The 14,504-nt window shown below is 41.3% G+C and overlaps 1 protein-coding gene across 1 annotated transcript in view; it reads right to left on the bottom strand.

Moving 5' to 3' along the window:
* TAFA4 (TAFA chemokine like family member 4) overlaps positions 1-4,190 on the bottom strand; it is a 188,110-nt gene extending 183,920 nt beyond the window's left edge. Inside the window, exon 1 of the mRNA XM_031953742.1 lies at positions 3,472-4,190. The gene's annotated coding sequence lies outside the window, so the exon portion shown is untranslated. The remainder of the gene's footprint in view (positions 1-3,471) is intronic.
* Positions 4,191-14,504: the final 10,314 nt, after the last annotated feature.

Genomic DNA, 14,504 nt, shown 5'->3' on the forward strand with positions numbered 1-14,504 from the left:
TAGTGGATTGGCGAGGGAGGGAGAGAGAGAAGACAGGAAAGAGAAGAGCATTGACTTAATTTAAGCTGAATGGTTATTATCAAGGGATATAGCTTTCATTTTTGAGGGGCTTTAAGGTGTCGTCTGAGACAGGAGGCAACAATGAGGCATATCCACACACTCCAATTTCAACCACCGTATTATCAGGATTGGTGTGTATTTCAGAGCCTGGGCTCTTCTTTAAAAAACATTTTCATTACAAAAAATTGCTTTAAAATGGCTAACCTATGGAAGATAATTTCACAAGTACCTTTACAGACTTCTCTACTTCATCAGACCCTCTCACCGAAGATGACATTAAGTGATGAAAATGACAGCATCTAGAAAAGTGCCTGGCACATAGTAGGCACTTTTAATAAATAAAAGTTTATTGATTGATTACCTGTTGAATAATTACACTCTCTCCTTGATGGTGTCTTTTGAGCTAAAAGCCATTCCAATGTACCTCATGAGCATGCTATTTATATAATATCAAATATCTGCATTATAAGTAGCTGTTTCATCTGTCCTGTGAACAAAATATCAAAGGGTTGGCCCATTTACCAAAATAATCTCAAAATAGTTATGGGACAACAGTCTCAAATATAGGCTAGGGACACGAGGAACTTAGCAAAAGAGAAGGGGAAGATGTCAAATGAAAGCTATGAAAAGGATATTCATGAAAATCCATTATATAATTGTGAGCCCACAATCCTGAAACTGTATTATGAACACAGAAATTCCCCCAACTCTCCACCTCAGCCCTTAATTAAGAACTGAGTGCTATAATAATGACTCCCCCCTCCCCATTTTCATACTTAGTAGCTTGGACTCCCTTGCTTGTATGATAATGTGACTTTTGTCAATGTTTGCTCAAGACAGTCACAGGATTGGCTGGTGATGATGTCATACTCCTGTGTTAATCTCCACAAATGCAGTTTTAATATCTTATGCATCAACACATCATTTACATAAGAAAATACTGTATTAAATAAATGAGTAGAATAGATAATATAACCATCTGAGAAGAGTTATGGACCAAGCAAATAATCATGAGCAAATTCAGTAGATCTAGGTCACCCAACAATACATCTCTCTAAAAAGAACTGATTATAAATATTTGGAATACAAGTGGCCATAGAAACTCCCTACTCTTTAAAAAAAATACAGATGGAAGCTGATGAGAACAATTACAAACTCCCCCGAGTTATTTGTATGTTTGCAAACTCAAACTAAACTCAAACAAATGCGCAGCAAGTGATTCTCTGAATTGGGCGGCTTTTTTGCAGGAGAATGTCCAGGAGCCGGCGGAAAGTATTGTTACAAATACAAATGATTCCTGTTTGCATGAACGCTCAGTGAGGGAAGCATAGATAATTGCGGAAAAGACCCAAACGATCTGGCCCGCTCAGGTAAAGCCCAAGACTTGGACACTTACACTTCAGGAGCCCCGGCCGAAGCTCTCTCAGCTTCCCAGGATTCTGATTGGTAAATTAGGAAGCAGCCGAGCAAAAGCTTGGAGGCAGCAAGTGAGAAGCGCCATCCGAGGGAGGCAACTCCTGGGGTCAGTTTTAGAGCATTTAAGTTATCATTACTTCTAAAGAGCCTGCAAAATGCCCTCGGAAATAAGTCACTGCAGTTCTCCAGTGTTGTTTTCCCTATGAAAGGCGCGCGCGCTTGCCCACTGATTTATTCTCCCCAACGCTGCGTGATCCATATTGTGATGCCTTTGGCCGGCGGGCGGCCGGGAGGATGCTCCGATAACGCCACGAGCCCGTGGTCGCCGCGGATATTCTCATTCTAAGAGGGAGTTCCACATACAAAGCAGGTTCGAAAATAGACTTTCAAGTCGTTCCCTACGACACTTCTGCTCACATCCCAGACAAATCGCTCCTAGGGCTCGGCGTCTGGAGGGATCTAACCCAATCTAGAGTGTGTGATCAGAAAGCAGAGCCATTCATTTGCGGCAGTCGGAGGGGGCTGGGGGCTGCAAGTGGGACACGAGCTATTGTCTTCAGTCACTCTCCCCAGGATATGTCACAGGCATCAAGCGAGGGATAAAGGATCGGATCCATCCATCCCAGCGGCGCATCTTTGCCTGTCAAATCAAATCAGCCACAGCGAGACTGGAGAGGTGGATGCTTCCAGCATCTTAAAGGTCGAAGGGGAGACGATCGGAAAGGATTGAACTACTGACAAATTTTCGGGGCATCAGGCTACCCCATCATCACTCCCCAGATTCCTCTTCTCTTTCCCCAGGCCTGCCCAATGTATTGACCTCCTGTCCCCTGTGTTCCCCTCGTCCTCCTTCTTCTTTCTCTTCCTCCCCCCCACCTCATGTTCGTTCCTTTCCTTGCCAGAGCTATTATCAGATCATTCTTAACCACTCCAACCTCTGCGTGCTAAAGTTCTTTTGCAACAAAAGCAAGCGGCGCTCGGGGTGTCTCCCTTGGATTCTACAAGTCTCAAAGAAACAAAGTGAGAAGGCACAGGAGGAGGGGAAGAGAGAACATAGCAATCGAACTGTCTGTCAGTATGAATGGACTGAGAATAAAGGAGGAGGAGAGCGGGGAGGCAGGGGAACGGAGCGTCAAGCTGGGAGAGACCTGGGTCTGTATTTCTCTCTGAGAAGCACCCAAACCAATGTCCCTGGGAGCACCCGAAGGTCGGGGAAAGAGGCTAGGTTGGGAGCTTGGTTTGGGTTGGGAGGGGCGCGGGGGCGTGAAGCAGCCAGGTTCCGTGTGGGACTGGCAACTGCGCCAACTTGGATGTCGCTCGCTTTTCCTCTGGGACTGAGGTGCCGAGCATCCGCAACTCGAAAGAGTAGGAGAAGGTGGGTGAGCCCGGGGAATCTTGCGGAGGTGAAAGCCGCTGACTCCAGGTCCCGCATCCCGAGTCCAGCTGCTCCAGCGTCTTTCCCCCTAGCCCGGGAGCTCCCCAGGGTGCTGTGGCCAGGAGTGAGGAAACGAGCCAGAGAGCCAGCCCAACGAGCCGATCCCAATCCCCTCTTGCCAAGAGCTACTGGTCAGTGCACTGCAACATCCGGGCGCACCCCCCGGCGATTTTGCCCGGCATGGAAAGGACATCCTCCTACCCTCCAGCTCCCCTCACTCTTGCCTCGAAGTGCTCCCCGCTTTGGGGCACAACGCCGCCGAGCCGAACCGCGGCGGCGAGGCTGATTGAATGACCCTTCCTCCCCTCAAAACGAACACCACAAGCCCTTTCCACACTCCAGGACTGTGCCTAGGATACAGCGCACCGACTCGGGGCGCTCCACTGGCCCCGGCTGCTCCCTGTAAATCCTCCTGCCCAACCAATTTCTCTACACCGTTTTCCAAATTCGGGGGGCTCCTCTGCCTGCGCCCCAGCTGCAGGCATTTAGACCCTTTTTGTCTCCCCAATAATCATCTATTGCGCATCCAGCGCTGCTCCGACCCCCGGGCCAGTTCTTACCTGGGAGAGGCAACCGAGAGGCAGACGGGCTGGGACCGTAGCGGAGGAGGGTCGGGACCAACAGCTGCGCGATTCACCACCAACCTCTGCCTCTGCCAGCCTGACTGTCTGGCTGCCCCCTCGCTCTCCGCCACTTCTGTTTACATGACTTCAGCCCGTGATGAAGGAGGCAGCGAGCTCTGTCCCGGGAGAGGGAGAGCCGTGGCCGAGGTCCCCCCAGTTTGGGAGGGGGCCGGGAGAAGTGCCTCCGATGCCAACTCGGGGACTAGAAGGGGAAGTGACCGGGGAGTTCAAGAGTCAGGCAAACTGGAGCCGATCCCAGGGTGTCGGGACAACTGAGCCTTCGCCTCACTAGGGGCCTGAGAAAACCCAGCCGGGGGTCCTGGGTCTACTCAACTCTGCCATCTTCTGCCGCCCTGCCCGGGAGGCGCGAAAAAGAGAAGTTCGCAAATCTCGCCAAAGAGAGAAGCGGGAACCCCGGCTCCCTGTGGGACTGCGACGTAAATAACCACAGAGAAAAGCCAGCCGGGAGAACGCTGGGGAGAAAGCTGAGCGTCGATGGGCCGAGTGTCTTCCTTCCCGGTCAGCCTCCCCGTCGAGGGGCGCAGCTGAGCGGGCGCGATCTCCAACCACTCAGCCAGAGCGGCTGGAGCCTGGAGAGAGCGGAGGAGCACTGCCTGGAGCCGGCCCCCGCGGAGGACCCACCTGATTGGCCAGAGCCTTACTGGACAATCACCCCCCCCCCCCCCCCCCCACCTCATCCTCTACCCCTCCGCCCGTTCGGCAGCTGTCCACGTGGGCAGTGTCACTCAACGCCCCCGCCTGCTGGCGCGTCCCTTCACTCCCCCCCCCCCTCCTCCTCCCTCTATTGCTCCGTCCTCCCCTTCTCCAAACAGCCTCACTCGGGAAACGGAGCCGGTGCGGGAAGGGGTGGAAGGGACACGATCCCAAGGGTCTGGAGGGAAGGACGGAGAGTCTTGTTGGGGCGGCGACATCTCCTCCCTACCTGGAGCTGGGAAAAACCCTCCGAGGCAGCCCCTGGTAGCTGGACTTAGATGAGCACGCCCTCGCTATCCCCGGGCCTTCCAGCAGTTTACAAACAAGCATTATTATACACAGCAGCAAGTAGTGCATGCATATATAATTCATGAGCTTATATAACCTTCTCGCACGTCTCCAAAATGTAAAAAAAAAATGCTCCCTTCCGAGACCCTCGAATACCCCAAAGCTTGTCTGGTCCTCCTCGATTGCCCTCTGCACTGACATAATGAGTTTCATGCCAACCACCTCTGGCCTCTCAGCTGCGCTCGCCACCTACTCTGGCCATATTATTTGGATCATCCTTTAATACTTAAGCCCGAAGCTCTTCCACTGGAAAAGTGGGCCAACAGCCCAAGACTGCAGTGTTGCCAAGTTGACATCAAACGAAAATAACTTTAAGAAAAATTCATTATCCTCATTTGACCAAAAGTAAGACTCAAAGGTGACCAGAAACCCTAGATTCCAGCATTCCTAACAACGAACTTCATTGGCTTCCTAGAGCCCCGAGGAGAAAATATCAATTCCACTCTTGTTTTTAACACCCTTCACAATCTGGCCCCGACCTATCTTTCCAATCTCATTGGAACATTCCTCCCTCTGCCACCCCTGCCATCCAGCCATGTTGACATTTTCTCTGGTCCTCATCAATGACCCTCCATCTCCATTGTCCAAAATGCACTCATCTTTTGTCCAGTCGGGTCTCTTCAGGAGCCCATGTGAGAGACACTGGTGTAATTCTCCAACTCTTTTTTATAGATGAGGAACGGAAGCAAACAGAGTTAAGTGATTTACCCAGGGTCACACAGCTATCAAGTGTCTGAGGCCAGATTTGAACTCAGATGAGTTTTCCTGACTCCAGGCCCAGCATACTGTCTACTCCACCATCTAACTGTCTTATTCTCATTTTACTTTGTAAGAATCTGTCTTTTCCTTTAAAATGAAACTAAACTCCATCTTCTTCATGGTCTTTACTGATTCCCCCCACTGTTCGTTTCCTCCTTTCTAAACTCTCTTACACATTTTGTATATATTTGTGCTTATAAATTTTATATTTGTAATGTACATATTTTATATGTATTCATTGTTTTATTCTTTCTCATTCATATCCTCAGAACCTAGTAATATAGCATGTTGCAAGCACTTGATAAATAGTTTCTATTGTGGTACTTGTTTTCAGAAGCTCAGAAAAATCCCATCCGTGTGACATCCTGAGAGATTTAGGGTATTCTTTGAAGCAAGGAGTGGTCTTACTGTCCCAATTTTCTATCTCTGAGTTTTCTTTTGGATTTTCTAAAAAAGGAACAAGTTGATATCCCTCCAATAAACTAGCATCAAAGATCTTTTGTATCTCTTTCTGGGAAGACCACCCACCTTTAAATATTGTCTTTTAGGATACCACTGGACCCAGCTGGCTCTGGAAGAGAAAGTAAAGTTGGTGACTTTGCACAGTCCTCCCTCCCTCCAATCTAATTCATTTGCACGCTATGACATCACCTCCTTGATATTTCAGTCCTCTTCTAGAAAGAAGAACAAACAACAGGATAACAATAGAGTGGAAGCTACATGAAGCACATTTCACTACTAATCTTGATGTAAGGTACCTGCCAATTTCCACTGATTTGCCAATTATTGATGAACTGAATTTTGCAGACTAAATCATTAAAAAATAACCCAGGACAGAAAGATATCTTAATATATCTTATCTTATAATAAGTCCTCATTCATTCATTCAACAAACATTTAATGAAGCACTTGCTATGAGGAGTGACTATGGTAATCCCCTGGAGGGGGGAAATACAAAGATGAATGATAGACTCTACCCTCAGACAATTGAGTCACTAGTAGAAGATATGACAGACACATAAATGACTATTATAAATATTAGATTGAAATAAGTACAGGGGAGAAGTGCCAGACATTTTAAGAGACTTGGGAAGGAGACATCATTCTGTGGGGAAAATGGGAGTGGGAATCAGGGAAAGCTTGATTATAGCATCTGAGATGAGCTTTATAAGAAGGAAAAGATTTCAAGAGGTTCAGGATAGGAGGGTGCAGTAGAATGAGGTGAGAGGACAGTCCTCCATTTTAATCTTTGCTCTTAGAAAGGTTCCTTTTATTCACTCTGCAGCCCTCACACTTGTCCTGTTTGCTGTCAGCTTAAACTACATTGAGACTAAGCACATCAATGGAAAGGCTATTAAAAATTGGCTCAAATTTTCCATATTTCCAAATAGAAAGGACACATGAAGGAAGCAGCCACAGAAGTTTCCAAAAATGCCTTACTTGCCTAGAACATTCTCCATCTGTTCATCCATACTGATATGTGAATTTTCCATTGTAAACTTCAAGAAAATGAGAATTATTTCTATTTATTTGTTCGCATAACAATATTCTATTCAGTACCATGTATGTCCAGGCATTTAATCCATCCCATTATGATTCGCTTGTGTCTGTGAAGAAAAACATTTCAGCTTTCCTATCCTACTGACAAAATTTTGTTACCACAAAGTGAAATGTAGCAAAGCTTTACAATTCCTTTCCTACTCTAGCATAACTCTTTATTTGTACCTATCAAAAATAACTGAATAAAAACTAGAAAAGGCAAAATGCACTTACATAACAAAACAATTGTAATGGATAGCTCACTCAACTCTAGGTTCATGCCACAATCTGGATTCAATGTAAGGAGAAGATATTTGGCTCCAGGACCCCTTCCTCATTCTTTTTTTTTTTTTTTTTTTTTTTTTTTTGAACAATAGACCATTCAAGAGGCATAAATCAAATAAAGTATTTAACTGCAAATTAAATAAGCAACGTGGTCAAGTAACTGAACACGAGGATTGAGAAATCATGATTTATTATCAGTAAATGTTTAATTTATATACCTATTTTACATACCTTATATACCTGGAGTCATGTAAAGATTTCTCAGATAAAATGGGGTATCCAGTGGGAAAAAATTTAAGAAGCCCTGAATACTCAACCAATATAAATATTATCTACTGAAACTCTACCTTCTGCTGATACTTATCATTCACAAATCTGCTGCTGTCAGCTGATGAATTTTGACCACTGTAGTTACTTCAGGTAAGCATTGTCTTCTTAGGGTATAAATATGCTGGTCACATGCTTTTAGAGATGTCTGTAAGCAGCCTCTGAGTTGTTGGGACAAAAAATGGGCCAAACTACATAGGCAAGTATAATTCTTTCAGGTTCACCTCTCCCCCTCCTCAGTTATTCCTATTTCAGGGAAGAAAACTTAAATTTCATTCAATTCTCCCCCAGTTCAATGTGTAAGCAGACTTTCCTTCCCCTAAATGAACATCCCCCTGTGAATATTTCTGGGTCTTGGGAAAAACATTTCCCTTTTCACTTGTCCTTCCACCTTCTGCAATGCAACCTGAAGTCTCCAGGGAGTAACAAAAACACTGGAGGGGGATATTCAAGCTGACAGTCTACAGTGACAGTGTCATAGCAAGACCTTTGTCCCTTTTACATAATAGTACATTATTTTCTTGTAGCTTATAAGCTTTGAACGACTTGTTCTTCAACTCTTTATTTACCTTGTAAATATTCAGAATTAAAGATTCACTTTTATTTTGTTCTACTTTCCTCCTGTCTCAAAGGGAAACCTGCAATTTTTCTGATAAAAGGAACACCTGATTTAGTCTGGTTTCATTGTCCATTCTGTTGCTCGATGTGCTCAGAGGCAATGTTATTGGCCCTTCCCAGAGCAGGATTCTTCATTGACTCACAGCAATACCTCTTCAATATGATACAGAAGAACGGAGAAGACTTTTCCCCTTTCTCCAATAGGCTGCCTGACCTAACTCTAGGATAGATCTGAGCTCTGGCTGCTTTACAAAGAGAAGGATAAACCATCTTGCGATGGGAATGCAGATCTAAACACGGCCGCATCTGTGCTATGTGTATCAGATTCTATTCTGGTTGGTTCCCCATGGTGCTTGCTGGTCAGGAGGAAAACCAGGGAACTTGTAGCAGTGAAAAGATGTGAAACTAAACCCATTAGCTTATTCTGCCCAGCCTAGGATCCCAGTTTTAACCAGGAAGTGGGCAGCCTTTTAGCCTCTTTATTATTTCCTACATTGAAGGCTGGTCAACCTTGTTTTAAAATTCTGGAAATCAAACAAGGTCTGGCCATTATCTTTGGGAGGAAGGCCTGGGTGGGTGTAGCCATCCTTCCTGTTCCTGACCACACCACTTTAATAATTTACAGTGTGTATGAGAGCACTACTTCAGAGCAAATTAGCATAATAAGAATATATGGAACCACAATGGAAGAACATTTTTAATGATTATACAATGGAAACAGCCTCAAAGATAGATTCCAGCCATGGTCAGCCCTAGGAAAAATTATGAAGTAGGCAACTCATCACCTTCCATTTGGACATCCTCTCTGCAATGATTTCCCTCCACAGACACTCAGCATCTTTAAGTTGCTCCTCGGTTGCCAAAAACCCCAATAGTTTTCCTTTTTTTAACCCATCCTGCATCCTTTGCTCATCCCTTCCCCATCTCCCTCCCTTCCATTGAAATTTATCTATCCCATCTCCTGTTACATATGTCAATGAGTCAGTCAGTCAACAAGCATTTGTTAAATGCTTACTATGGGCCAGACAAGTAATTGCAGCTACTCTGATAAAATTGTCCAAATTAATAAATGCCAGCCCTGTCATGCCTTCCAGTAACTCTTGATGGTTCGGCTGAACTGTTCTTGTTGCTGCTCACATGTAACACTTCATCAACTATTTCTGCATCTTGGCCCAAACAGCTCACTAGGCTTACAACCTCTTTTAAACCCCAAGTCTTCTACAGAGCTTTTCTCAAAAACTGATCTTACATGAAATCTTTTCTGACCTTCCCCCAAACTAGAGTTCCCTCATCAAAATTACCTTGCATTAATTTTGTGTCTGTTTTAGGCAGTAAGTTCTTTGAAAGCAAGGACCTTTTTTTGTCTTTCTTTGTATCCCCAGTACTAAACACGACATAGTAGGCACTTAATAAATGCTAGTTAACTAATTAACATCTGTACATTTATACCCAGAGAATTAAACTCCTCAAGAGTAGGGAGTGTTTCATATTTATCTATGTGTCTCTAGTACGTAATACCTGGTACCAGTACCATTCCAGGAAACTGAATCACTTCCATTTGAATTTTCTTAGGATGATTCTGAAGATCTAGGTAAGATACTAGATACTGAGGCCCTTTCTCAAATTAAACTGCCAAGCATTCCACCTCTACTGCAGAGAGCACAACTCCACTGGAATGGCCACATTGTTCAGAGGCCAAATGTGTGCTTGCTAAAAAAAATATATATATATATATATATATATATATATATATATATTTTATGGAAAACTCACTCTAGGCAAGCGTTCACAAGGTGGTCAGAAAAAAGTGTTCTTAAAACTTAAAAAAAAAAGAAAAAAGTTCTTAAGAACTTTAAAATCAATTGTACAACATGGGAGACACTGGCACAGCACCAGCCACCATGGTATGCCCTCATCAAACTAGGTGCTATGCTCTCTGAGCAAAGCAGAATTGAATTAGCCCAAAGGAAATGCAAGATCTGTAAAATTAGAGAAGCTACCCTAAATGTTTATAGGGAATATTTGTGTCTGACTTGTGGCAGAGCATTCGAGCTCATATTGGTCTGATCAGCCACAGTCAAATACACTGTAATTCCATTCTCACATAGTGATGTCACTGTGATCCTCTTCAAGAATGAAGGATAACCATCAACCGACAGTTCCTGGTACACAATAGGCATTTCACAAATGCTTGTCAATTAAGTGATTCAGTAAGAGGCCTCCTGAATTCAATGATTTACTCCAAAATGTTATTTTTTGATGGTGGGAATATCAGTTTTTGTGGCAGGCTAATGGAAAAGGAGTGAGGATCAGGGAAATTGAAAAAAAAGGTATGTTTAGTAGTAATTAGATCTTCCTAATCCCACTATACAGTAGTCCTGGTACCAGTTCACTTATACCACCTTCTTTCCTGTTAGCCAGGCCTACTGCACTCAGAAAAGGAAACATGAGCTTCTACCTCTGGAAAGCAAATATATTCCAAATACTTCCTTCCTCACTCTCCAATATAAATCCTCCAAGATGTAAAAGAAAAATATTGGTGAATTAAGAGTCCACAAGAGTCCACAACTAGAAAGGAAAGAAATTCTTTCATTTCTTTTAAGATTTATTCTCTGATTTCTCTTGATTGTAGTCATGTGGGTCCATATCCTTCTGCAGCAGAGTCATTTCAGACCTTCTGGTCATTGATAGACTGATTAGAGTGCTAGACTAAATATGGAGATTTTGTGTAAAATAAACATAGAACCTGAAAAAAACGAAAAATCTCTGTAATACCTTTTTACATTCCGATGAAAATTTAGTGATCTCCGAGTTGTAGCTCTCATACTTGCAATAACCTTGATCCTGAATCTCAGATCAGCATCATAGAATGTCAGAATTGTAAAGGGACTCCAGAGATCATGAGTCTATTCCATATATAAACTTTGCCAGTGAATTCCCAGCATCCTCTTGGTGATCCCATCACTTTTTCAAGCAATTCATTTAATTGTTAGGTAGTTTCTTCTTCTGTTGAGCTTAAATTAACCTCCCTGCAACTTTCATCCTATACCTTTAGTTCTTCCCTATCAGTCCAACCAGAACTATCCAAAATTTTCTTTCACAAAGCTGCCCTCTGACCCCTTCGACATAGCTAACATACCCTCCTTGTCTCCAATCTAAACATCCCCAGGTATCTCATCTTATCTTCCTTTGGCATAAACTTGATGCCCTTCACATCCTAATTGTCTACCTCTGGACACTCTCATTATAAGAATGCCCTTACCAAAATATGTATTGGAGATCTTCTCTGGTAGATTTCTAAGCTGATTTCTACTACTATACTCTTCCTACTGACCCCACATCTCTCCAAACTTACCATGATGTTTTATTTTGTTTTGTTTTGTTTTTTGCTGAGTCAATTGGGGTTAACTAACTTGCCTAAGGTCATATAGTTAGGAAGAGTTAAGAGTCTGAAGCCAGATTTAAAATCAGGTCCTTCTGACTTCAGGGCTGGTACTCTATCCCCTGCACCATCTAGCTGCCCCTTCCATGATCTTTAATAAAGTAAAAAACACTTCTGAGTAGTGTCTTCTCTCCCTTGTCTTCTCCCTCTCAACTCATGGTCTTATTGTCAGTTAATCTACTCTTACTGAAAACTTCAATAAAATGAAAATTAATACAAATAGCACCAAAAGGTTCATTTTTATCTTCATCCTATTGAATGGCTCAAATATATAATATTACTTTTTGAACAGATAAAAATAATATAAGCATTACTAAATTCCTATAACATATGGTGACCCAGAAAAGTGGAAGGAGATCCATTGCGTAAAATGAGGATATTTCTTGGGATAATAGACAAGAGAATGAATTTCTGGGGAATAATAGGCTGTATAATGGGTTTAGTTCAAAAAAATCAATCACAGTACAAGATGGTGGAGGTTTAAATATATCTGAAAAAGGTCCAAGGGTCTTATGCAGTTTTCTGTGAATCAACACCAGGTGCAGCAGCCCAGAAAACTATTGTGATCTCAAGCTACATTGATAAAAGCAGGGTCCCATTAATTGCAAAATGACTAAATAAGTTGTCATATATAAATATGGAATACTACTGTGCTATAAGAAATGATGAATTGGTTGATTTTATAAAAAATGAAAAGACTTGCATGAAATAAAGTAGTAAAATGAGTAGAACCAAGAGAACATTGTACATAGTTACAGAAATACTGCTCTAAGAACAATTTAAATAAGTCATTTTCAGTATATAAATACTCAACTATAAAGGGCATATCCATATAAAAATTATATGGTATTGTTTTACATATGCATACATATTTGCATGTAATGGCAGCATTCTCTAGGGAAGAATGAAAAGGGAGGGAGAAAAAATAAGAAACACACAGCAGAAAACAAAAGAAAAGTATGGGGGGAAAAAGACATGGCTTTGAAAATGATGTGTAATACTAATTAATTTTTTTTTTAGCTAAACAGTGTGAAATGGAAATTCATGGTTTTAAACTGAATCCTCTTTTTATGTTGTGCTGTGCATGTGGAAATATTCTTTTTTTATCTTTTTGTGTTTAAGTTCAAAATGAATATTTTTTTAAAAAAGAAAAGACAGTATATACCTCTGATTAAGATGGCTTTGTGGATGAATGGTCACCAAAAAACCCAACATCCATACACATATTCCAGCAAAGATTTAATAAAAATCACCAGATTGAATAATGATTATGAAATCTAAGTTGAAACATTTTGATCAGCATCTTCATCCAAATTTGGAATGAAGAAAAAAACAAAGGTTAGATAGAAGCCCATACCAGCCAGTCCAAAACAAGAGATCCTTCCAGAAAAGCTGAAAAAGCTAGAAAGCTGTTAGCACAGACTAGAAATACTCTGGAGGTATACCAACTTAGGGCACTCTATGCCCAATGGCAGGAAGATTGTCATACTTAGATGAAGAACCCAGGACTAAACAACTGATGCAAGAGTTCAGGAAGAAGCGGAGTATTACTTTGGCACAATCTTCACATTAGAAACTATAATTGGAATCAGGAGGAAACAGAAGACACTGGACATTGTAAAACAATGCAAATTCTTTATAAACAGAATTACATGTTTATATCAATAGAAGCTGAAAATGTTTTTGAGAAAATACAACACTTCTGTTAAAAGATAGAAAGAGATAGAGAGATAGAAGGAAAGAAAGAAAAAAGAAAGAGAAAGAAAGAAAGAAAGAAAGAAAGAAAGAAAGAAAGAAAGAAAGAAAGAAAGAAAGAAAGAAAGAAAGAAAGAAAGAAAAAGAAAGAAAGAAAGGAAGGAAGGAAGGAAGAAAAGGAGGAAAGAATAGAGGGAGGAAGGAAGGAAGGAAGGAATGAAGGAAGGAAGGAAAGAAGGAAGGAAGGAAAGAAGAAAAGGAGATAGAGGAAATCAGTTTTTTTTTCCTCTAATACAAATACAATACTTAACTAAAACCAAACATTAGCAATATATGTAATGGAAAAATGCTAGCTTTATTTCCAAAAAGATCAGAGGTAAAACGAAAATTATTAGCACTACTATTTGACATAGTGTTATTACAGTAATAAAACATGAAAAAGAGAGAACAACATAGCCAAAAAAGAAAAAAAAATTATTTATTTTGTAAATAATGTGACAATCTACTAAGAGAACTCTAGAGATTCAAATAAAAATTAATTGCAATGATGACTTAAGCAAAGCATTAGGGTATAAACTAAATTCACATAAATCATTAGCTCTTCTGTATATTAATTACCAATAAAACCTATAAAGAAGAGTTAAAAAAAATTCTACTAAAAAAAACAAACCTGTAGAATTATATAAAATACCTGGAAGCCCACCTACCTAAATGTACACGAGTTATATGACTATGACTACAAAACTCTACCAAAATACAGGCTTATCTAAATAATTGGAGAGATAGCACTTGTTTATGAATGGGTCATGCCAGTATGCTAAAAATGATAATATCTCTAAAACCATTTGCTTATTCAGTGCCATACTAACCAAACTACCAAAGAGTTATTTCATAAAACTAGAACAAATAACAAAATTCCTCTGGAAGAACAAAAGGTTGTGAATATAATGAGATATAATAAAAATTGTAGAAAGGAAGGGGACATGGCAGGACCGAGTCTTAAACGATATTACATTGCATTAGTCGGCAAAATTATTTGCTATTAGTTTAAAAAAAAAACAGAAAATCTGATCAATGGATACAAGATCCATAAGCAAACACACATAGCAACATAATGCTTGATAAATGTCAACTGCTTGGTTAAAGACTCACAATTCAACAAAAACTACTAGGAAAATCAGAAAGTAGTCTTACAGAAATTAGATTTAGAAAAATATAACTGCAATTGCTATAATTATAATTG

This window comes from Sarcophilus harrisii, chromosome 1 (genome assembly GCF_902635505.1).
Source record: "Sarcophilus harrisii chromosome 1, mSarHar1.11, whole genome shotgun sequence".
In the NCBI taxonomy this organism is placed as follows: Eukaryota; Metazoa; Chordata; class Mammalia; order Dasyuromorphia; family Dasyuridae; genus Sarcophilus; species Sarcophilus harrisii.